The sequence below is a fragment of the Trachypithecus francoisi genome, unplaced genomic scaffold (assembly GCF_009764315.1).
Source record: "Trachypithecus francoisi isolate TF-2019V2 unplaced genomic scaffold, Tfra_2.0 Lachesis_group3, whole genome shotgun sequence".
Lineage (NCBI taxonomy): Eukaryota > Metazoa > Chordata > Mammalia > Primates > Cercopithecidae > Trachypithecus > Trachypithecus francoisi.
The window spans coordinates 15,505,437-15,529,971 of record NW_022681468.1 but is presented as its reverse complement, the minus strand read 5'-3'; the positions used below and the strand labels follow the sequence as shown (position 1 = coordinate 15,529,971).

The following is a 24,535-nucleotide window of genomic DNA, read 5'->3' as shown; positions in this document are numbered from 1 at the left end:
ATGGGTGTCACGGGAGCCCTTCAACCCATTCCTGTGTGGCAGGCTGAGAAATGAGCTTCCTCTTCCATAGCAGAGCTCCCAGACTGAGGCCTGCTGTGAAGATGACAGCTCTCTCCCAGGAGAGCCGGAGTGACGGTGCTGAATGGCTGACGATCTGTGCCACTTAGCTCTGATGTCGGCAGGCGTGGTCATTCACTCCCTGAACCAGCGAGCAAGTGGAGTTCAGGGGGTGAAGGGATAACCCCCGTCACCCGAGCATGGGACGCATCGTGGGACTCACCAGCAGTTCTTGAGAGTCCAGATCTCTTGCTAAATGCAGATGGTCCCCCTCGGTGCCACTTCATGGTTCTGACTTTTTTAACCCACAGGATTCACAGTATAATCATTAAGCACCCAGGAGTGCTAAGAACCACAGTGGGGAGGGTTACAAGATGCACCCCTGAGAATGATGTTCACCTGTGAGTAACAAAGGCTTAAAAATAGTGGCTTACACAAGATTGAAGTTTCTCAGGAGACAGGCAGCCGAAAGCTGCTATGTGAGCTCCCCAGTGCCGAGTGTCAGGGACCAGTCTCTGGTTGCCCCTCTGCGGGGACTGGACCTCCAGCCACTACGCTGCAGTGCATGTAGCAGGAAGGAGGAAGGGGGAAGGGAGGCACGCTGCCTCCTCCTTCTAGGAAGGCTTCCCAGGAGCACGCGAGGGTGCTCCATACATGTCATGCAGCCACATGGCCATGCCTAGCTGAGGGGAGACTCGGGGTTCTTTAATTAAGGAAGAAGAGCAGAGCAGGCACAGAATTGGGCAGAAATCTGCCACATTAGAGGAGATAAAACATGACCTCTAGCTCTGTGGAGATTACCATCTCATTAAAAGACACACACACATGTGGAAATGATTAGTGGGTGAGGCCATATATAACAAGGCACTAATTGTGTGACACAGATAGGAAACAGTAGTTGAGGAAGTGCAGAGCCACAAGCTGGCAGAGGTCACTACAGCCAGCAGGCATCCTGAAGTGGGGAGGCCTGAGCTGGAGGGACAGGGGGTGACAAGAGAAAGAGTAACTGGAAAAGCAGACTCCACCCCCTCCCCCAGTGAATGCCGGGCCATCACAGCCTCAGCTAAACCAGCTCAGGGCCGGGGGGGAGCGCTGGGCCTGACATGCCCCGAACTGGGTTAATTGTTCATGTCAGTCCTTGGCTCGGGACACTCATCTTTGGTTTGCACATGGCCCACTTCCACTTAGTCACTTTTCATAATGTAATAACCACCTGCACACCCACCAGCCGAAACAAAGGCTGGGGCCTTGACAATAACCTACAGTGAACCAGATGGCACCCCCAGCGCATCGCCGCCTCCTCCCACCCGAGACACCAAAACCGGAATGAGAAGAACACATTCCCATGCTCTTTTTTACAGTTTTATTGCATCTGTAAATTTTCCTAGAGAGTACAGTCATTTTAGTTGCTTTTATTTTTAAAAGGCATGGTGCTGGATGTCACCATTGGGAACATGCTATGTTTACTGGTATTTATGATATTGCCAGAATCCACCTACATCACTGAGTTATGCTGCAGTTAATTTGTTTGGACAGCTGTATAATATTCCATTGTGTGATCGTGTCTTCGTGCATTCATCCCTTCTCCCACTGATGGGCATCTGGGCGGCTTCCAGGCTTCTGTTATTGTGCGCGGAAGGGCTGTGAAGTCCCCGGCATCCATGTGCAGAAGTTACTCCGGGATACCCTGAGGAGAGAAATCAGCTGGGCCACAGTACGGAATGTGGATGTAGAACTTGAGGCATTAGTGCCAGAGAGTTTTTCCGAAGTGACCACACCAATTTGCACTCCCACCAGCAGCTGATGAAAAGCAGAACAGCAAAAACTTGTCACACGCTGAAGTCCACGAGAGTTCTGATCCCTCCTCCAACCCCTGGTGTTACTGGTCCCTCGACAGGAAGCAAACAGACGCGCTATGACCCAGCATCGCAAACTAATGTGTGGAAGGACTGGGTCTTGCCCCCGAGCCAACCTGACTCAAACCCCAAGCTCCTGGCACCAACGCCTTCCATGCCTCAGGGCAAGAAGCCACAGTGGGAGGCAGCTCTCAGAGGCAGAGGATGAGGTTGCAATCAGAGGATCACATCGAGATGGACACCTCCAGAGGGTCAAGTTCAGGGTCAAGGGCTGAAACGCAGACACTCCCACACCAGCGTGTATAGGATGTGGCCTTGGCCACCCGGGGCAGCTAGGAACTGGGCCCACACGTGTGCTGTTGCAAGGTCTTCTACTCTGGTGTTTCTCACTCCATGTTTGCTGCCTGATTCACGTGCCTCCAGGGGATCACACGAGCGGAAGACTGGCGCTGACCATGCCGCCTGGGGGAGGAACTCTGGTCTCAGCTCGCCTCCTTCCACTCCACCCCAGCACCCATTCTCCTTGCTGGCTGTCAGGACCACTCCCAGAATAGCCCACAGTGATGGACTTCCACGGCCAGGCCTGGCAGCCACACCCCAGGCCCGGGCCTCCAGCTGGGGTGTCTCGTTCACTGCCCACTTCCACTGGGTTTGCTTGAAGCCAATGCGAAATACAAATGCTGCATCTGCCCGCAAGAAGTTTAGTTACCGGGAAAAGGGTCTATCCTGAAAATAGGGTGAGAAGATTTTACTAAAGACAAAGGGTTTGGGGGCTGAATACAGGCTCACGACGGGATGTCAGAAGGGACAAAACTGTTGGGAACTGGGCAAGCCCACCGTGAGAACCACCTCCACGCTGAAAGTCCTTTCTCCTTGCAGGGGTCTCCCTTTCCAGCTTCCGGAGCAGGGTCCTGAGACAGCCAGGGTCCCTCCCCGACCTCATTCATTTCCTCATATTTGTTTTCACACATACATGCTCAAGCAATATTTGTCCAGTAAAAACAAAACTCACATTACCATTTATGCAAGAGTACAAACAACCTTTGTAAAACTGTTAATAATAGGATTCGGCTATCTGGGGTGGCTAGACATACTGCGGCTTTTCAGAAAACCTTACATAAAGCACACCAGTGTTCAGCTAGGAGACGGCGGCAGCAAAGACCCAAGAACAAAGTGCTGGTGGAGGAGTCAGGCCCGCATCTCTAAATAGGTAAATCTGTTTTTAGAAGAACGTCAAAAATTACATGCAAGCCAAAAAGTTGTCATTAGAAGTCTACACACTTTAAAAACATTTTTATTGTGAAAAATCTCAAATGCAAACAAAAGCAGACAGTACAATATGCCCCTGTATACCCTCCAATTCAACAACAAGCAAGATTGGCTCCATCTATCTTTTTCCCTTTGCTGGAAAGGGAAAGAATTTGAAAGCAAACTCCAGCATCATGTCATGCCACTTCTCCATCAGAATGCGCCTTTAAAGAATATTGGCATTTTCTTACATAATCACAATTACATGCTCTGAAGTTTTTTTTTTCCCCCCTATGTGCCTCTTAAAATGAAGGCCTCTGTATGTGTTTGGAGGCCAGCCCAGAAGCAGGGACAGAGGGAAGGGGTGGGGGAGACCATGGAGAGAGAACTGTGCTGGTGGAAGCTGCAGTCCCCAGGGAGCGTTTGTGATTTGCACGCCCTGTATCCTCCCTATAGTCCTCCCTTCTGTGACTATAACCACTAACCACCAGCCAAGGAGAATGGGAACTTTGAAGGCTGACAACGTGGTCCATCAGTCCGGTAATGGTGTAATAGCATTGCTGGTGGAAAAATTTAAGCAACTCTTCTAAATACCAAACTGATGCCCCTTCCTGCAAGAAAAATGAGCCACAAACAGGGCTGTGAAGCAGTGTGTGCCCTGGTCCACCCTGTGTTTAACCCACTGAAAGCCACTGGTCCCATCACGGGAAAGGTTACCTCCATCACACTCAGGGGCTCCCAGAGAAGCACCTGTGGGTGGGCAGCACTGAAAAGTGCTGGGGCTTTCCTGGTGGGGTCTGAGTCTCCTGTCCCCCAGCTTGTCCTCTGAAGGAGACTGTGACCCACCAGACCCCTCAAACATGCCCACATGGGGGTCAAACTCCAAATCTCAACCGTGGACGGGGTCCTGGGGACACAGCAGATATGACCAACCAGCCTGCAAACTTGGGGAGGAATTTTTTGGGTTTAGGATGTGATCTTCTCTACATTCTCTATGCCCATGAAGTTGCATCCTCCTCCTGCTACTGAAGAAAAATGCTTTAAAACTCGACCCAAGGAGAGGGCAGCAACACTTTTTGCCCCAGGTGGCCCCTGCAGGGGACTGCCGACCTGTCTTCCATCCAAACCGGGCCTTTTGGCTGGGCGCGGTGGCTCATGCCTGTAATCCCAGCACTTTGGGAGGCCAAGTTGGGTGGATCACTTGAGGTCAGGAGTTCGAGATCACCCTGGCCAACTTGGTGACACCCCGTCTCTACTAAAAATACAAACAATTATCTGGGCATGGTGTAATTCCAGGTACTTGGGAGGCTGAGGCAGGAAAATCGCTTGAACCCAGGAGGCAGAGGTTGCGGTGAGCCAAGATTGTGCCAGCCAGGGCAACAGAGCAAGACTCTGTCTCAAACAACAACAACAACAACAACAACAACAAAATTCCGGCCCTTTCCTGCGAGACTCAGCTCACTCCTCTCTCCAGTGTGAGCCCACCTCCCTGCCTCCTTCCTGATGCCTTCCACGGTGTATTTTCTGAACAGCCCATTTTATCACGACCAGTCCAACATCTTATCTTCACTGTTTCACACTTTGTCTCGTATCTCTACTAGGATGGGTTGTGTAATGTCAGGGCAGTAGAAAGAGCACTGGGTTGGATCTCAGCAGCCTTAGGTTTTCGTTTCAGACCTGCCATTAAATACAGAGACAAGTCACAATTTCTCTGGGCCTTGGTTTTCTCATCTGTAAGATGAGACATAGCCAACACTGTGCATGGAGCACTACTGTCCACCTCCTCCTGCCCCACAGCAGACATCACTAATGGATGAAGCACTCTTTTCCACAAACCTCACAGTGGAGGCTTCATAATCCTTCTCATCACAGCCCTCTGGGCCGCCACAACCAATCAACTCAAGATTAAACCTATCTGCCACTCCCTGGACCAGGTGATTTCTAGGGACCCTGTCAACATGGCGGGCCCCATGACACAGCACCTTGGAGATTATGCAAAACATGAGAACACAATCTTTCCCCAGCTTATCTGGCCTCGAAACTGGCCTTGTCAGGAATAACAGACCCTGAAAGGTTTTTCAAAGTCAGGTCCCTAACAAAGCTGTTCCATATCTCCAGCTCAGCCTGTTTCCCTTTGTTCTATAGGACATGGGTCCTACAGACACCATCCAGCAGGTGAGGCAGAGACAACCCAGAGAAGAGGGGGAAATACGCAACCACCAAAGCTGGGGATGAAATTAAATCTGACCTCAGTCCAAGAAATAGGTACAGGCATGTGTAGATGCTCCCAAGGACTACCTGGCCTCCTACAGAAAATTCAAGGGGTGACCTTGTCTTCTTGGACATGTGGCACAGACTCAAGCGAACACTCCAAGCCCAGGCCATGTACCCGCTTTAAAATTCTCTGCTTTATCTCCTGCAACATAAAGACTAGGGCCTCTCAGGGCACAGGTGTCATCTGATTGTGCCTCTTTAACAACCAGTGTCACAGGCCCCGGAAATCTGTCAAGCCCTGGGCTGTCACCCTCATCCCACTGACCCAGGAGGCCATAAAGCAGGGGCCTGTCAGTCACTGTCCCTGCCTCCATCCTCCAAGGCTGGGGTTGCTCCTGCCTCCCTCAACGCCTCATCTTAAAGCCAGATCCTACTGAAGGACCCCAGGGCTCCAGTGCACTCCTTCCCAGCCCAGGGTCTTCCTGCCTCACGGCAGCCTCCAGCTTTCTTATAGAGCCCTATGCTCCTCGCCATCCGCAGACTTGGAGCTGGGGAAGCCGCTTCTCGAAGGTAAGAGAGTCACCCCCTCCCACTCTGGCTCTGCCAGGCCTGGAGTGCCCAGGGCAGTCCATTTCACAGAAAGGCTCATCTCCCAAGGAGACTGCCCAAAGCCCAGGCTGGCCATGCTGCAGTGGGGGGTCCAGCCAGGAATCTTAGGGGGCCATGAACAGACGCCCCAAGCAAGACTGTCTTTGTTTCCACCAAACAACACTACTTTGATCGATGCCTCCTCCCCAGCACCAAGAACAAGAGAGCCCCTCCTTCTTTCGGCTTGGGCACTCAGGTGTCCGGGAGCCAGAAGGAAGCGGGAGGAGAAGGTGGGGAGCCAGGGACACTCTGCTCCTCGGAGGTGCCAGGTGCTTATTAAACTGCCTCATCCTTGCTGGTTGAGGATACTCCACAGAGGTATCAGTTTACTTTGCAAAACCAGTTCTTGCTGCTTAATAGTGTGGGACTGGGTGAATGGCCGGTGGGAAACCAGACACCCCTGGGAACAGCCCCATTCCTGGGGAAAGGAAGCACTGAGAAAAGACATAAGCAACTCCTGCAGGTCATAAACCATTTTATGGCCCGCATTGTGCTGTGACAGGGAGGGGGTCTCCAGCGAAGAGGACCTAGCACTGGAAGGTGACAGCCCCAGAAGGGAGAGGCTTCTTTCTCACCGTGAGATGAAAACAAATTTATCTGTATGTAAACTTTTCCAGTAATGGGTGTTGCTGTGACACCTGCAGAAAGCAGCCTCCCTCTGTTTCTACCATAAAGGCCCATTCTGCAGGCAGTGTGAGGGCACGGCCTTCTGGAGTGCCACACCTGGGTACCACGGCACACTGGTGCATCCCGGGAAGATGTTCCCAGGGTACCACACCTGGGTACCAAGAGGACTGGTGCATCCACATAGACCGAGGTGAAAAAGCCAGTGCATCAACATCCAAGCCATGAAGATCACCCAAAAATTCTCAGGTGGAGCCAGGCACGGTGGCTCACACCTGTAATCCTAACGCTTTGGGAGGCTGAGGTGGGAGGATCGTTTCAGGCTAGGAGTGCGAGACCAGCCTGATCAACATAGCAAAGACCCCCATCTCTTAAAAAAAAAATAATAATAACAACAACAACAAACCAAAAATTCTCAGGTGGAAAGACTATGACCTTCACGATTGTGTTGCACACTACACACTGGCACCAGGAGGAAAGGGTGGCCAGCCTACCCCCAACTGCACACCTGGGATGCCCATCCGCTGCTCTCTCCTACACTTGTGGCTGCTCCATGGTGCAGGGCCAGCTAGGGAACCAGGCTTGTTACTGTGCTGCCAACAAGCCCAGTGTGCTGCTGGACTCTGGATCCCGGAGTCCTCCCCCACTCTCTTCCTGGCCACAGACAGCCCCAAGGGTGGATGAGGTCCACTGGTGATACCCCAAACCCTGACTCTCAAATCCACAGCACAGGGGTGGTTCTTAGGGCACCATCCACCCAGCGGCAAAGGATACTCCAGTTCCTATCCTCTAAAGACGACAAACTTTTTCCTTCCAAAGCACATTCTCCCCATGAAGAAATGCAGTGTGATCCCTTAGATCCCTGGAAGGCTTTTCTAACGAGCCACACGGTGAGACCAGCACTACCAATCCTTTTCTAAGACAGACAAGGTCCACCAGGACACAGCACACTCAGGCGATTTTGCTTTGAGCTTTGGGTGTGCAGGTCTGCAAGACCCCAAAGCACACAGAGCCCACGTGGAAAGTGTCGTCCACTGGCCAAAAGTTTTACCTAAGAAGTCTACCATTGAATGCCAGCCAACCGCAGCCAGGGCCCCAACACGCCTTTCCATCTCTACCCCAGACCCAGGGTTCTTTTACCCCAAAGCAACTTTAGCACAAGAAATGCCTTCATGGCTGCATTCCCCACCACCCCCACTCCATCAGGCCTCAGTTCTGACATGAAGCAGCACCCTGACGCATATTACAAAGGCGGGAACCTCCTGCAGCCTCAGTGAGAAAGTTCCCAGAGGAGGAACTAACACAGTGCCAGATGTTTTGCAGCTTGCCCAGCCCTGGGAGGTGGGGGTTTCCAGGCTCACTTGGCCCACAGAAAACCTGTGCTTGGAGAAGGGTCTCAGGTCACAAGGTGGGAAGCAAAGCCAGCTCAGACACCAAAAGCTGGTTGCACTCGAGTAGTCCAGGGTGTGCTCGACAGCGGGCTAGATATTCTAGGCTTTTAAAAGCCTGCTTTTGACCAGGTATGGTGGCTCATGCCTGCAATCCTAGCACTTTGGCAGGCCAAGGTGGGAGGACTGCTTGAAACCAGGAGTTAGAGACCAGCCTGGGCAAGATAGCAAGACCCTGCCTCTAAACAAACAAACAAAAAAATTAATTAAAAATAAAAGCCTGCTTTTGTCCTGGGTGGGGCACACGGCTTGCTGCCTATGACACATCTCCACCTCCTAGAACTGTCCACATGCATTTTTATATCAGAGGCCATACAGTACCAGAGAAAAACATTGGGCCAGGAGTAGAAGGGCCTGTATTCCAATTTCAGGTCTGACACTCACTAGCTATGTGTGACCCTGAGCAAGCCAGTTAACATCTCAGGGCCTCATTACCTACCTGTAAAATGGGGACAGTAATTCCTGAACCATCTACTTCATACTCTTTATAGATCCTGTGATGACTGAGTTCTTTCTATGATGAGCCCACAATTTAAAAAGTAGAGCAGGCCGGGCGCGGTGGCTCACACTTGTAATCTCAGCACTTTAGGAGGCCGAGGCGGGTGGATCACTTGAGGACAGGAGTTCGAGACCAGCCTGGCCAACATGGTGAAACCCTGTCTCTACTATAAATACAAAAAAAAAAAAAAGAAAAAAAAAAACTAGCTGGGCATGATGGTGGGCGCCTGTAATCCCAGCTACTCGGGAGGTTGAGGCAGGAGAATCACTCAAACCCAGAAGGCAGAGGCTGCAGTGAGCCAAGATCACACCATTGCAATCCAGCCTGCGCAACAAGAGTGAAACTCCATCTCTAAATAAATAAATAGTAGAGTAGACCAATGGTAGAACCGACAGGGCCTGTGCACATCTGCGCATGCCACACACCCACACACCTGCCACGGTGGCCATAGCTCATTTGCCACCCCGATGTGCGACCCTGCTCTAAAAGCTGACAGTCTCCATTGCTCGGGCTAATCTGTGTGTTTTCTGCTCCTTTTAGACTTTCCACCATGCCCGAGCCCAGTGTTGGACGTGATTGTTCAAATGGGAGGGAAGCTTTGTGGATTCCATCTTAGAGGCCAGCACACTTTCTCCTCATGCCCAGCGCCAGAACAACCCTGGGCTCTGCGTTCACGGGCTATGATCCAGGCTAACCCCACTTTAGGGGCTTGGGACCAACTAAGCCGTCTCTGCCAGAGAAGGGAGCCAGGACCCACCACAACGAGGTAGTACTGGGCATCCTCTGTGATGAAATGCAACAGTGGTGGTAATGGTTAATATTTGTGCACTAAGCGCCCAGCACCATTCTAAGTATTTTAAATACATTAACATATTTATGCTCAGTCTAACCTTGTTGCGATTCCCACTTTATGAATGTGGAAAATGAGACATAAAAATGCAGAGTGACTCGCCCAAAGTGGAATCAGCTTTTGGCGCAACTGTCCACATCCAAAATGCACAGCCTAACGCAAGGACTTGTTCTGGGAAAAGAAAAGCAACCACGGGGCTCTAAACACACAATGTTTACGCAAAGATAATTTAACTCCTTTGCAGAACTGACAGTCCGTTTCAAGGGGCTGAGCTGTGTTACTGAACCTCTCAGCTCTGCTCCCACAACCACAGAACCTCTACGGGTTGTCATGGAGAGTGCCAACGTCCGGGCCATGGAGGTTTGGCGAATTGGCTCAGATGACGGTTACACTCCGCTGCATCTTATTCCAAAGGCCCAGTCAGGCCAAGCCACCTCTGCAGCGTGTGTGGCAGGAACCACACACAATATAGACAGAACTGCTCCCAGGAAGGCAATGACAGTTGCCGCCTATAGAGCTTTCTGTTGCCCCCAGATTTCCAAAGCCAGATGGAAACTGACAAACCTTGAACTCTCTTGCCTGCTAGGTTAGGCCCTGGACAAAGGCACTAGGAGGCAGACTAGACAGGCCTCCTCCAGTCGCTCTGACCACAAGAAGTGCACAGGCCAGCTGTCGCCACTCCAGGGACTTTCCACAAGGCTTTATGCAGCCGCAGGAAGATTCCTGGCTGATGCCTGACAGGGAAACAAGGAAAGGAGGGAAGGCAGCACCCTGAGAGACAAGAGCCGAGATGCTGATGGCATGGACAAAAACCACTTCATGGCCCATGTTTCAGTTTTCTTGTTGGCTAAATGAGGAGCAGCTTGGACAGGATCAGCAGTGCCCAACCCTGGCCGCACATCAAAATCATCTAAGACAACAGCTTTTAAATAATACTGACAGCCAAGCCCACTTGGGCCAGTTAAATCAGAACCCTCACTCTGCAAGGGGTGGGGTCCAGACACTGCATTTTAAGGGCTCCCCATTGGTTCTGCCTTGCGGCTGGGGATTCAGGTCCCTGCAAGCTTGAACATTGCACTGCTGAGCAAAGCCACACACCATCAGGACTTGCTCTGAAACCACTCCCCTTAGAGTCACCATTAGTCTAAACACACGCCCCGGGGATATCCCCACTGTGCCGCGGCCAGCAAGTGGGAGATAGCCAGGGTGGGAAGGGCCCCAACCAATGTATGAGCAGATTTCTGTCATCTGTCACACAGGAGTGAGCTCCAGCTCTGCTATTAACTCACCATGTGGCCTCAGCCACCCCCGACTCCACCTCCCATGTAAAATGAGGGGACTGGGCCTCGTGGCTCTAGGCTGCCTCAGCCCAGCTTCCCAACATTCTTGACGCGGATGCTACAGCCTCCAGGCCTCAGGCACTCAGAGGCCCAGGCAGGTACCAGATAGCGCCTGTTCTGGAAACGTCCAGGGCTAAGGTGTCTGCCATAGCAACGTTAGATCCCTCTCTTCCTGGGTGACCTGAGCTATAGCAGCCTTGAGCAGACGGTGACCGCGTCTGCTGCCCAGGGCTTAACTCGGACGCTCACAGTAAGCTCTCAAACTGATGTGTAAACAAGAAACACAGTGAGCTGTCAGTCACTCGCAAAACACAGAAAATGACTTAAAAAGGATCGAAACACTCAAACACGTGACGTTGCAACCAAACACAGACCAAGATCCGCTCTAACCGTGGGCCGTAACTCAAGCACACTTGCAGCGAGGGATGTGAACTCCTCCCTTTGGGGCTGGTGGAAAGGACTTCCTTGGGTATTAATAGCCCTCAGCTGTCCCCACAAAAGCCACAGATTCCCTTCCCAGGGAAGGGCCACAGGCTCTGCAGGGAACCCTGAAGCACCTGGATGTGCTGAGGTGGCAGGATGGTGCGTGAGTCTCTGTCTTCTTCAGACCCCTATCACTCACGTCACAAAAACAAAAGACAGAAAATAAAGCACCGAGGGTCCTGATTCTGCTCAGCCTGTCAGAATATCAGTCTGCATGCCAGCCCAACACAAGGTTCAAGTGAAACTGAAGTACACAGAGACACTCCTGGCCCCCACCTGAATGAGGAGCCAATTAGTTCATCTGAAGGCCTGCCTGGCCCTTACGGCCTCAGCAGCTACTGGTCAAGTGGAGTTGGGGTAGTTTACAAACCAGGGAGGGACAGGTATGGTGAGGAGGGAAAATGGCTCCATCCAGGCTTCCTCCGAATCCAAACGTTAAAAGAGAAGAGAAGGTTGTGGGCCCTGACCTCTGCTCCATCCTCCTCCTGGCCTTCCCGGCTTTCCCAGGGGAAAGTCAACAACTGCTCTTAAAGATGTGATTCCAAGTTCAAAGTCAAGGTCACTGACGGTAAAGGTTTGAAGTGGAAAGGGATGCTTCTGTGTCTGACAGTTTAGTCCTGCTTGATTTAAGCGTGAGCTTCTAAAAAGCCTTGCTATCCTAGGACTATCCATCATCAACAGGAGTACCTTGGCTGCTGGCATGTAAGAGGAATTGCTTTGATGTGGAAAAAGCCCTATGCTGACTCCAAGTGAAAAAAGGTTTTTGGCCGGGCGTGGTGGCTCACACCTGTAATCCCAGCACTTTGGGAGGCCGAGGCAGGAGGATCACTTGAGCCCAGGAGTTTGAGACTAGTCTGGACAACACAGCAAGACCCTGGTTCTATTTTAAAAAACACACACAAAAAAAAAAAAGAAAAGAAAAGAAAAGAAAAGAAAAAAGAAAAAGAACGAAAGAAAGAAAAAAAGAGAAAAGCTTTTTCTTAAAAAAGAAAAAGAAAAAGGATTTAAAAAAGAGAGAAAATATAAGAAATGCTGACAAGTCCTGCTCAAGTCCTCAGTGGGACAGCAAGTTGCTACTTTCAGGGCTGGGCTGGGGTTCCAAACCCCTTATGGTGACGATCACACACATTCTTAGTAGATTTCCGATTCTGTTCCTTGACACAGATTTGAGCACAGCGTCTGGCACATAGCCATATGTTTCACAGAAACCCTCCATCCGCTTAATTTATGCTTTTGGCATCTCCATCTCGTTATCAGACTAGAGAGGGTGGGGACTCTTCTCGCCCAGTGCAACACTGAAAGCATACCCCGTGCTCTGTGCTAAATGAAGAAAAACCAAGCTGGCATCTCAGAGGCACTTCTGTTCATTAAAGCCTCCCATCACAGAGAACACTGGGGCGGTGACACACAGGCTGCCACAGAGACCTCATCCGTCCAGCCTCTGGGTTTGCTGACTAACTGTTCCAAGTCAGTGCTGTGGGTCGCCAGGAGGCAAAGTCCATGGCCAGCCCACTGCATCCTCCCAGTGGTCAGTGACCATACCAAAGTCACCTTCCAGGTACACATGCGAAAAGCCAGTGGCTGGACCCACTCTATTACAGGATTCCCAGAGCCTAAGGGAGTTACAAAGGAAAAAAACCCAAACACCACATTCCAAAGCCCAGAGAATGGGGTGGAAACACCCTACACTTCCTTTACTTGGTCTCCCACCACCTATCAGAAAGAGAGCAGAGGACAGCAGTCTCTGGAAAGGAAGAACGTGGATTCGGTCCTCAGGCTCGCTGCTTCCTTGTTTCAAGGTCTTGGGCTCTGGGACAAGGTTCCCAGGGTCCTTGGTTTCTCTGAACTTCCGTCTCCTCATCTTTGAGATGGGAATAAATGCCACCTAGTGAAGGTGAAGACTGAAATGGGAAGGAAGTAAGGATTCTTAGCGTCAGTCCCGACACCAACTGCCTTCAACACCAAGCACTTAACACAATGGCAGCCACAAACCAGAATGTTCTAGAAGCCTGAGGAGCTTGCCCATTCACTGGCACCTGTGTGCTGAGCCTCATGCTGGACCCAGGGAATGCAGAACCATCATCCTCACAGTACAAACTCTCTTCCTAAAGAAAAACAAACAAACAAACAAAAAACCCCACTGGGTGCTCGGTTTTAATTCTGGTAAAATATGCATAACCTAGAAAAGAAAATAAAAAAGCTTAAAATGGTAAGTTTTAAGTGTATAGTTCAGCGGCATTAAATACATTTATGCTGTTGTACAACCATCCCCACCATCCATTTCTAGAACTCTTCTCATCTTGCAGAACTGAAATTCTGTACCCCTTCCACAAATAACTCCCTGTGTTGCTTGCTTTTTAAAAGCCAGAAGTAGGCCGGGAACGGTGGCTCACACTTGTAATCCCAGCACTTTGGGAGGCCGAGGCGGGCAGATCACTTGAGGTCAGGAGTTTGAGACCAGCCTGGCCAACATGGTGAAACCCTGTCTCTACTAAAAATACGAAAATTAGCTGGGCGTGGTGGCGGGTGCCTGTAATCCCAATCCCAGCTACTCTGGAGGCTGAGGCAGGAGAATCGCTTGATCCCAGGAGGCAGAGGCTGTGGTGAGCTGAGATCATGCCACTGTACTCCAGCCTGGGTGACAGAGCAAGACTCTGTCTCAAAAAGAAAAAGAAAAAAAAAAAAGTCAGAAGATTTCTAAAACAAGTCAACTTCCTAAAAGACCAGAAGTTACATGTTCCTGAGTGTACTATATTCCTTTTTCTTGTTTTTTTTTTTTTTTTTTTGAGGCAGAGTCTTGCTCTGTCGCCCAGGTTGGAGTGCAGTGGCCGGATCTCAGCTCACTGCAAGCTCCGCCTCCCGGGTTCCCGCCATTCTCCTGCCTCAGCCTCCCAAGTAGCTGGGACTAGAGGCGCCCGCCACCTCGCCCGGCTAGTTTTTTGTATTTTTAGTAGAGACGGGGTTTCACTGTGTTCGCCAGGATGGTCTCGATCTCCTGACCTTGTGATCCGCCCGTCTCGGCCTCCCAAAGTGCTGGGATTACAGGCTTGAGCCACCGCGCCCGGCCCTTTTTTCTTGTTTTTAAAAGTTTTACTCTACTCTGGAGCTAAAAGTCTGCTTTCCAGCTACTTTCTTTTATTTTGCAGACGGAGTCTTGTTTTGTCGCGCAGTAACGCAATCCAGCTACTTTCTAAACTCTTTCCAGCTAAATCTGAACATACACTTGGATCTCAAAGTCACCTGACGAGTTCACTCCCAGGCTCCATTTGGCTCTTCCTGACCCTCTGGTGCCTCTGTGGCCCCCAGGGTAGCAGCCCCCAGGGCCACCATGACAGCTGCTCCCACTGACCCCATTCCCATGAACACGGCCACCTCCAGTGGTTCCAGCTCTCCCTTCCTGAGCCTGTACCTAGGAGGAGTTCAAACAGACCCAGAACTTAACATGTTCTATAAACTCTGGCTTCAGATCACCCTTTCCTATCACATGCCACCCCCAACCCTGCCAAAACAAAACAAAACAACAACAACAACAACAACAAATCCCTATCCAGGAAACCTAGAGGTGGCAGTCAGTGGACATGGAGCTCCGAGGGGCTGGCTTCAACCACCCAGAGCAGGGAGCGACACCTCAATTAGGACTAGAGGAGGAGAACTTTTTCAAGGGGAAAGAGAAAAGAGAGAGGCTTCAGCTGGTCACATTTCCAATTCCTTTCTGTTCAAAAGGAATGAGATCAAAAGGCTTGTCAAAGTGGCTTTGGCTTTAGAAATCAATTTGCCTCATCTTTTAAACCCAGAGCCGATAATGACCCAGGGTTTCCATACCAGCGATGCATAAAAGGAGGAACATTTTAGAGCCCAGCCCAGCCGAGGACCTGGCCCTTTGGAGTTCTTGGAGGCAGCACCAGGGAGCCCAGCAAGGGCGGCCCCTCACTCTCACTGCGGCCCTCACTGTCACTGCACCCCTCACTCTCACTGAGCCCCCTCACTGCGTTTCCTGGGAGAGGCAGAGGCTGCCGGAGTCTCCGCCCTGAATGAGTCTGCAATGTGGGGTGGGACACAGAGAAAACAAGTCAGGGCCAGGGGTGTGATGACGGCAATAATGACATTAAATTCCAGAGAGTCTTCAAGGCCTCACATAGGGAAAAAGGAAAGGTGTTGGGGCAGGAGAAACTGCAAGGGCAGGACGTGTGAGGGGGCAGGAGAGGGAGAGACAGTAACAGAGCCCACTTCCTTGAAATGGCCCATGGGCACCGGGCTGAGCATTTCCCAGGCACCAGTCGCTCACTGGCTCTCTCGGAATCGCTGCAACCCAGGGAGGGGAGTGCAGTCATCACCCCCATCTGACAAAGGAGGAACAGGCTAGGAGGGGTTGGGCCACTTGCCCCAGGTCACACCAGTGTCAGGGTGGCCCTGGAGGACAAGAGGAGCCGCCCTGGGAGAGGCTGAGCTGGGAGATGACAGATCCAGGTGCCAGCTGTTCTGCCTGTAAGTAGGATGGGAGCCCCCCCACACCCCCTAACCCCCCAGCCCTGCAGGCAGAGGGGCAGATGAGGTAGATGCAACCTGAGCGAATTCTACCTCCCAAAGGAAGAAACAAGGGTAAGGTAGGAGAAGGGGTACAGACAGAAGCGCCTTCCCGATGGCCCACACCTCAGCCCCCATCTGGCTTCCTCTGAAGGTCTGGACAACCTGTTTTGGATTAACTGCCCCAGGTGGTTAGCAAAATAGCCCAGAGTTCTCGGAAACCACCACCGCTTCTTTCTTCTGGCATGTAAGCATGGGATACTCAAAAACACAAAATTAGCTGGGCATGGTGGCCCATGCCTGTAATTTCAGCTACTTCGGAGGCTGAGGCAGAAGAATTGCTTGAACCCGGGAGGCGGAGGTTGCAGTGAGCCGAGATCACGCCACTGCACTCCAGCCTGGGCAATAGAGCGAGACTCCGTCTCAGAAAAAGAAAAAGAAAATATAAGAAAAGAAATATAAGAAAAGAAATCAACTTCGTAAGCTCTACTCCATAATGCCACAAATTCTCACCCCAAAAACAGGGTGCTGGAAGACAGACTGAGCACAAAAAGTGCCAAACTGCTTGGGAGTTTCTGTCCCTTAGCCACAATTCCACACTTTAAAGGCATGTAAATCTGACTTGCTGGGCAGGAAGGTGAGCCTGTTTGGTTATTAAGGTTTGGAAAGGAGGCAAATATTTTAGTCTTAAAATTTTAAAGTCATTCAGCCTAAACCTTAGAACGCTCAGGGGAGCCAAGCTGGCTAGACAAAGTTGAAAACAATCAATTTAATTTCCACCCCTCAGGGACTGAGCCTCCCTCCGGGTAGCTGACAAATGGCATTTCCATCAACAAAGCAAACACCACATGAAAAGCCTACAGGTCTGTGTGAAAATAGTAGGGGAGACCTAAGCTCCAGCCCAGCCCCCTCACTGCATTGCACCTCCATACCGGTTTACCCCCGTTTACCCCCTAAACAGTCAGGGCCTGGGTCCCTGCCATGTGTCAGGGACACAGAGGAACAAGACAGGCCCCATCCTCTAATTACTCAACAGTCTAGAAAGCGCATCAGGTGGGGGGGCCTTTGCAGGGTCATTTTAACCTAGAGACAGGACTCCCAGTCCAGGCCTGGTGCGACACCATGTTCCCTGACTGTAATGACTTATTCTCTGAATTATTTACTCCACTGAATGGTGGCCTCTATCATTATGTATCTTGTCATTAACACATGCTGACTGACGGCAGGTACATTTCCATGCTGGTGCGGTGACAGACAAACAAAAAGATTGAGTGCCTGCTTTTAAGGAATTCTATTGCTGGTGAGGGATAAAATCGTGAGGCTTCCTTTGATGAGATAATATGTGTAAGTCACTCAGCTTAAAATAAAACGATCATACAGGAGAAGAACGTGCAGGGCTAGAGACAGGCACACGTGCACACGCGTGAGACTAATCCAAATGAATCAGAGCGCATTACTCCGGGAGGGCTCCTTGGATAATCTGCTCAGTGACAGATGAATGCAGAGCGGCCAGGGGAGGGGGCTTGGAGTGGGAGGCCTGCCCGCCACCCCTCTGCCAGAGGGGTGGGCATCCTCCCCTCCCACCCACGTGTCCCCTGAGTACAAGGCCCTCATAGAACCCCTCCTACAACCCTCCCAGGCTGGCACTATTAATAGCTCCACTTTTCAAACAAGGAAGACTCTCAGAGATGAAGTAACTTACCCAAGGCCACAAATCTGAGGGATACGCTCAAAGGAACCCGCCATTCGACCTTGTGCCTCTAAGGATGGTGAGGCTCATGGTTGTTTTTCCATTTCTATTTGAATTTGTGTCTCCTGCCTCCCAAGTCCCCTATCTGCAAGTAACTGCCCCCTCTGCCTGCAGAATGCAGGTGAACAAGTGCGTCCCCTGCAGAGTCAGGCTGGGACCCAGAGCTGTCACTGTTATTATTCACTGACTCAGGAAACGTTTCGTGACCTCATTTGAGCCTCACAACCACCTATAAGGTCATTTTTACCCCTGCTCTACAGGTGAGGTTGGACCGACGCACCCTAAGTCACACTGCTGGGAACAGCGAACACAAGCTTGTGGACCAGGGAAAGAGTTCAGGGACCCAAGCTGCCACAGTGGCAGAGCCCTCGCCATTCCTGCCTTCCCACCTCCCATCCCACCTTGTTCTCTGGCTTCACTTTCCTGGCCTTCAGGTAACCAAAGAAGTCACCTCACAAAGCTGGCTCACCCACTTCCACCAAGCAGTGGCTAACCACCTCGTCCCCCAGCCGAGAAGGCAAACCTGCCTGCTCCCTCCCCAGGCCACCAGACCCCAGGCCAGGCTTGCCCAGCTGCAGCTAAAGGAAGCAATACGAGGCTTCTCCCTGGAGCTGCAGTGTGCCCATCTCTTCCCCTACAGAACGCCCCTACGTGTAGAATACCACCCCTCAACCCTTAACCTCCCGGAAACCCAATCCCAAACCAACAGAACCCTCCCAGTGGAACCTGGCAGCCTTGACTCTTTATCTGAAACCTCTGCCTCCCCACTAACCACCACCAACTCAGAACTGGGGGTACAGAGTGTGGCCCCTTCAACTTCCACAGTCCTGGCTGAAACCACCCATTTAAGACCAGCACTTCCTCATCCTCTTTCCTTCAACATTCCTCTCGTTACTAGAAAAATAAGGCTACAATTATATCGCAACAATTATATCGTGAAGGACCAAGGGGCCCTGGATAAAAGGCGAAGCAGAAGAGAATCTCTGCCATTCCCAAAAGAACAGCTGAAAAACAAAAACTGTTATGAGCCCTGGAGGGGAGCCACGCAGCCGGCTTCATGGAGAGGCAGAGCCTGCCTGGGCAAGTTCTGCTTCAGAAACTCCTTCTGACAAACCAGTGAGAACATCAAACATGCTGATCCTGGCATTTAACACCAAACCCAAGGCAAAGGAGAAACCTCTGTTTTTTCTTTTTAACAACTTGAGAAATCCATTCCTCTCCTTTCTGTCACAAAAGGAACTGGTCCCTCCTGCCACTTCCTCCCACTCTGGCGTTTAGGGTATGTCCATAAAGTAAGCTGTGTTCCCAACCTTCATTCACGCTCGCATCACTCGAATCCTACAACACTCATCACCCACAAGCGCCGCTTTCAATCAGAGCTGAACGAGACCTAACTAAGAATGAGCCCGACAAGCACCGGGAACACCAACACCGCTCACTCCTGGCTTCTGCAAGCTTAACATTCATCGTTTCAGCCATAATTTTTCTGGAAGCACAAATTCAGACTCCTTGTCCTCTGATCAGGGGATCACTCAGCTTCCACTCCCAGAAGCTTTGTTGCTTACTTTGTGCTCCCAAGATGGGCTCATAAACACACGGCTCTGTAAATAAATGGCCATGAATTAAGAAACAACTTCAGGAGTTCGAGACCAGCCTGGGCAACACAGGGAGACTCCATGTCTACAAAAAATCAGAAACATAAATTAGCCAGAAGTGGTGGTGCATGCTTGTAGTCCCAGCTACTCTGGGGGCTGAAGCAGGAGGATTGCAGATCAAGGTCGAGGCTGCAATGAGCCGTGATCGCATCACTGCACTCCGGCCTGGCTTACACAGAGCAAGACCCTATCTCCAAAAAAAGAAGAAAGAAAGAAAAAAACTTGAGCAAACGGTGAAAAAGTCAATACTTCACATGGTAAGATAACCTGTATCAGAAACATGATTCTGAAACAAACACCATTGGGGAGGGAGAGGGACCTGGGGGACATCCCAATGTGTCAAAGTCAGGAATTGGGAAGGGCTCTGAGCAGACCCTTTGAGGCTGCACGTTCTGAGAATCTGGGCTCGGTGCTGTGCCCAACAGGCCCAGGCAGTGGGTCAGTCAAGGGGCCTGGGTGACACCCCCAACACCAGGAGCGAAAGCAAGACTCCTGAGCCAAACCTCCTTCCTGCAAAGGCAGAGGACAGGGTGGCCACTCCCGGGATAGGCGGGAAGCCCCAGCAAATCAAGGTCTTGACTCAAGTCCTAGAGAAAGAACCCTCAGAGAACAGAAAGACTGTGTACACACACACACTTACTCACACACACATACACTTTCTCTCCATCTCCTTGCCCTGGCTGAACTCCAACTCTGCTAATTACATCAAACCCACCTTTCGCCCTCCGCAACCCCCGCAATTAGCCCTGAATCTCTGCTTCCTGCCACTCTGGGGTGAAGGGTGAAGTCTGAGGCCAGCTGCTCCGTTCCACCCTCCGCCCAACCCCGGAAGTTTCAGAGGTGCCTGAAGCCACCCAGTCCCTTCCTCCGGGCTCCAGGCTGGTGTGAAGCCTGGTCATCACGGGAGCCCACACTCCCAACTGGGGGCACACCACACGCAGCACCACCCGCCCCACTGCGGGTGCAGATCCTGACTGGCCCTGCCAGCCTTTACAGGGCAGCAGGTCCACCTGCAGCAAGTTACCTCCCTACATGATTCTAGAAAGCCTGGCTTTTAGAAAGAAGCTTCTCCAAGCAGCCAGTGATGAAGAAACCCTGCAGCTTTCTGAGGCTGTTTCCTGATCTTGCTCCATGAGCCTTGGTTTCCTAATCTGTAGAATGGAGACAGTAATTTCTTCTTTATAATAGCGAAGTAACAGTGAAATAGGGCGAGGTTCTGAAGTCCCCAGCAAGGGCACTCAGTAAAGGTTAAGTTCCCTCCCATGCATCTCTCAGTCTTTTGATATGGGCACAGATCTGAGTCCCACAGTTCCTCGCTGCTATCTGATATGCCTGGACAGCATTTCTTCTGACAACAAAAAGGAGAGAAAAGAAAGGAAAACAAGTCCAACTGGCACTCTAACAGCTTACAGAAACCAAACCTGCCTCCCAAGAGGTTTGGGCGTTCAGCACATCACCAAGTCCTCAGTCCGTTTGCTCCACCCCTGGCCAACAGCTGAACCACTGAGCTTGTAACACCAACACTGGCTGGCATGGGGGTTCACGCCTGTAACCCCAACACCTTGGGAGGCCAAGGCAGGAGGACTGCTTGAGCCCAGGAGTTTGAGTAGCCTGGCCAGCACAGTGAGACCCCATCTCTACAAAAAATTCAAAAAGAATTAGCTGGGCACGGTGGTGTGCACCTGTACTCCTAGCTAATTGGTAGACTGGGGCTGGAGGACCGCTTGAGCTCCGGAGTTTGAGGTTACAATGAGCTATGGTCGCACCACTGCACTTCAGCGTCGGTGAGAGAGTGAGACCCTGTCTCAAAAATAAATAAAAAGGTAAAATAAATAATTGAAAGAAATACAAGCAGCAGGAGCCAGCAAGGCAGGGAGCACAACAGGCTGGGAGTACACGCCTTTTGTTAAGTGTGGAAAAGGGGATTCTAGTGGCCCTGAGAACTGCAGCCCTCTGGTCTGGCTGATCAGGAAGACTCCACCACCAGCCTGCAGCCCTGAGGGCACGCAGGTCTGCTGCACAGCAAGACTTTCTTGGGCCCGGACGGCCATTCCTGCTCTCCTAGGGTGCTTGCTCCAGGTGGGCACTGAGCCGCCCACAGCTGAGTGGTCTGCTGGGCCACGGGCAGCCCTGTGTATTGGTGCCCTCTCTCCTCAGGGGTTCTCTTCTCTGCAGCCCACTCTCCCTCTGATCCTCCTACTTGGGGGACTCCTCACTGTCACCTTGGGGAGTCCCATGTGCTCTGCCCAACCCTAACCCTGGCGCCTGCTCCCACCTCCTCGGCCGTGGGCAATTCTCATCCCCCACGCCTGCTTGTGACTCTCTAGCCAACCTCCCCATGGCTTCCATCTGCATTCCTAGCCCGGAACGCTCAGATCTACCTGCCTGACACCAGTGACACCAAGCTGGCTTGCTCCCTACTGAGCCCACTTCTCCTCACCCAGAGCCCTAGGCTCACCCAGAGAGCAGCACCAACACCCACCCTCAAGTCACATCAGGAACCCAGGGACCCCTCACCCCTAGATTCCCACATCTGGGCTGGATCCCCATGGAATCTCCTAGAGCTCATCCTTCTCTCTGCTGCTGTGGCCTCAGTCCAGGGCCCCGCGACCTGCCAACCCCTCCCAACACCTGTGCATTCTCCAAACAGGAGCAGGAGTTTTCTTTCCTAAGCTTTCTCTTTTAGAAGTTCAGGTTCCTAGGCCAGGCTCGGTGGCTCACACCTGTAATCCAGCACTTTGGGAGGCCGAGGTGGGTGGATCACCTGAGGTCAGGAGTTCAAGACCAGCCTGGCCAACACGGTGAAACCCCATCTCTACTAAGAATACAAAAAATTTGCCGGGCATGATGGCAGGTGCCTGTAATCACAGCTACTCAGGAGGCTGAGGCGGGAGAATCACTTGAACCCAGGAGGCGGAGGTTGCAGTGAGCCGAGATCGCGCCACTGCACTCCAGCCTGGGTGACAGAGTGAGACTCCATCTCAAAAAAAAAAAAAAAAAAGTACAAGTTCCTGAGCACCTAAGCACAGCCTGCAGCCTCACCCCCGTATCCCCCAAGAGATGCCCCAACCTTCGGGCTGTTTTATGTCTCCAAAGTTCTGCAGGTGCTGCTCTTCCCAGCGGACAGCACCTCCCTGCCAGTCAACCCGCCAGCCGCAGGCAGACATCTCCCCTGAGAAAGCTCTCTAGGATCTCTGCTCCCCAGGCCTGTGTCTGGCCATATTCCGTGTCCTGCGTACACAGGTGTTATTGCAGCTGATTGACCTGGCCACTCTCCCACCCCACAAAACGTGAGCATCTCGGGCATGGAGAGGACAAGAAAGAGAAACAGAAAGAGTAAGAGCCGGTAACCTGGCAAGTCCCACCCACCTCCGGGCCACCAGAGCTTCCACATCCTGCATTTCCTTATTCTACTATACAAGTTCTAGCTAGGGAATGGGGGATGGGAGGAGGATGAGGGCCCCCCTCCCCCGCCCCGCAGACCACTGCCCTCCTCAGGCACACCTCCCAGCAGTCTGGAGGGTTCGCTCTTGAATTCTGAACGGACTGCAAACCTTCACACGGAAGCTGACTGTGACCTCTGGATGGTCAGGTCCACAAAAGCTCCCGCTGCCGATGTGGGGACGGAGCCCAGGCCTGGGCTGGATCCCCAGCCACAGCCCGGCCCTGCCCCTAATGGCTGCCTTGTTCTTTAATGCCCCTACGACTCCCTCAGGGAGTCCTGCTTGAGAGATCCCCAAAAAGCACTCAAGATCCTTCAACACAAATGAAGTCCACCCAGACATCACAAACACAACCTCAGGACCTTGCTGGCCTGGCAGGGACTCGAGAATCTTCAGCATGCAATAGCAATTTGTTAAAATAGCTGCATTTTAACAAACGCAATCACAAAGGGTGAAGAACACAAATGGGCAACTGACCAAAGAAAAGGAAAAAAACCTATACATAAGGCTATTTTGGCAACAAGTAGCAAAACTTCTCAAAGTATTCATGTCATTTGACCTAGGAACTCCCTGCTAAGGAAATAAGAACATGTGTTGAATGACTTATGTACCAAGTATGTTCACAGTGGCATGGTTTCTAATTCTGAGACAATGATAGGAGTCACATCGACATGATAAAATGTTACAGACACCAAAATTCATATTATGAAGGAGTATTTAATGGTGGGGAAAAGCTTGCTCACTGCATGGTAAATGAAGAAAAGGCAGGTTACAAACAGTATAATGATACGAGCCATACTCTAGAAACACACACACACGCACACACACAAAGCAAGCGCAAGTACCAAAATGCTGGCAGTGGTATCCCTAGGTGTTGAGATAATAGGTGAATTTAACTTTCCTTCTATTTCCTAATCCATAGTAAGAATATATATATATATATATGTGTGTGTATATATATATATATGTGTGTATATATGTGTGTGTGTATATATGTGTATATATATATATGTGTGTGTGTATATGTGTATATGTGTATATATGTGTATATATGTGTGTGTATATATATATGTGTGTATATATGTGTATATATGTGTGTGTGTGTGTGTGTGTGTATATATATATATATATATTTTGATACGAAGTCTCGCTCTGTCGCCCAGGCTGGAGTGCAGTGGCGCGATCTCAGCTTGCTGCAAACTCCGCCTCCTGGGTTCACGCCATTCTCCTGCCTCAGCCTCCTGAGTGGCTGGGACTACGGGCGCCCGCCACCATGCCCAGCTAGTTTTGTATTTTTAGTAGAGACGGGGTTTCACTGTGTTAGCCAGGATGGTCTCGATCTCCTGACCTCATGATCTACCTGCCTCGGCCTCCCACAGGGCTGAGATTACAGGCATGAGCCACCGTGCCCAGCCAGAAGATATTTTTATAATCAAAAATGTTATTTTTAATTTCCTCACAATGTGGACATGAGCTAAAAAATCAAAAATATGGCCCTCCTCTTTAACTTTTGAAGTCAAAAGTGGAGAAACTAATTTCTCCTCTGCAAATTCTATACAACGTATTATTACTCCTAAAGCAAATGCCTCTTGTACCAGTAGCCATGGCCTGAGCGGACTCTAAGTTCCCTTGAATCCTGTCCCTGCCCATCAAAGCAGTGAAGCAGACTAAACCCTCCAGACCACACAAAGGAGACACAGCCACAAGTTTAATGTGTTGTTTCCACCAACAATGTCAAATGTACATTTCCTTCTATTCTTGCTTTTGACAAAAGATTTTCCATAGTGGATCATGCCTGTAATCCCAGCAGTTTGAGAGGGTGAGGCAGGAGGATCGCTTGAGCCCAGGAGTTTGAGACCAGCCTGGGCAACATAGCGAAACCTTGCTTCTACTAAA

General features: G+C 51.1%; 1 protein-coding gene and 1 long non-coding RNA gene across 3 annotated transcripts in view; both read right to left on the bottom strand.

The window, feature by feature from the left end:
- The window catches only part of CCDC88C (coiled-coil domain containing 88C), a 147,368-nt gene that overhangs the window by 107,104 nt on the left and 15,729 nt on the right, over positions 1 to 24,535 (bottom strand).
- LOC117071541 lies at positions 1,404 to 23,508 on the bottom strand. Of its 2 annotated transcripts, none has more exons than XR_004432346.1 (2): positions 22,267 to 23,508; positions 1,404 to 2,639 (listed from the first exon to the last, which is right to left on the bottom strand). It is a non-coding gene; the product is annotated as an uncharacterized LOC117071541 (long non-coding RNA). The 2 variants fall into 2 exon arrangements; XR_004432345.1 differs by lacking the exon at positions 22,267 to 23,508 and adding an exon at positions 10,734 to 12,087.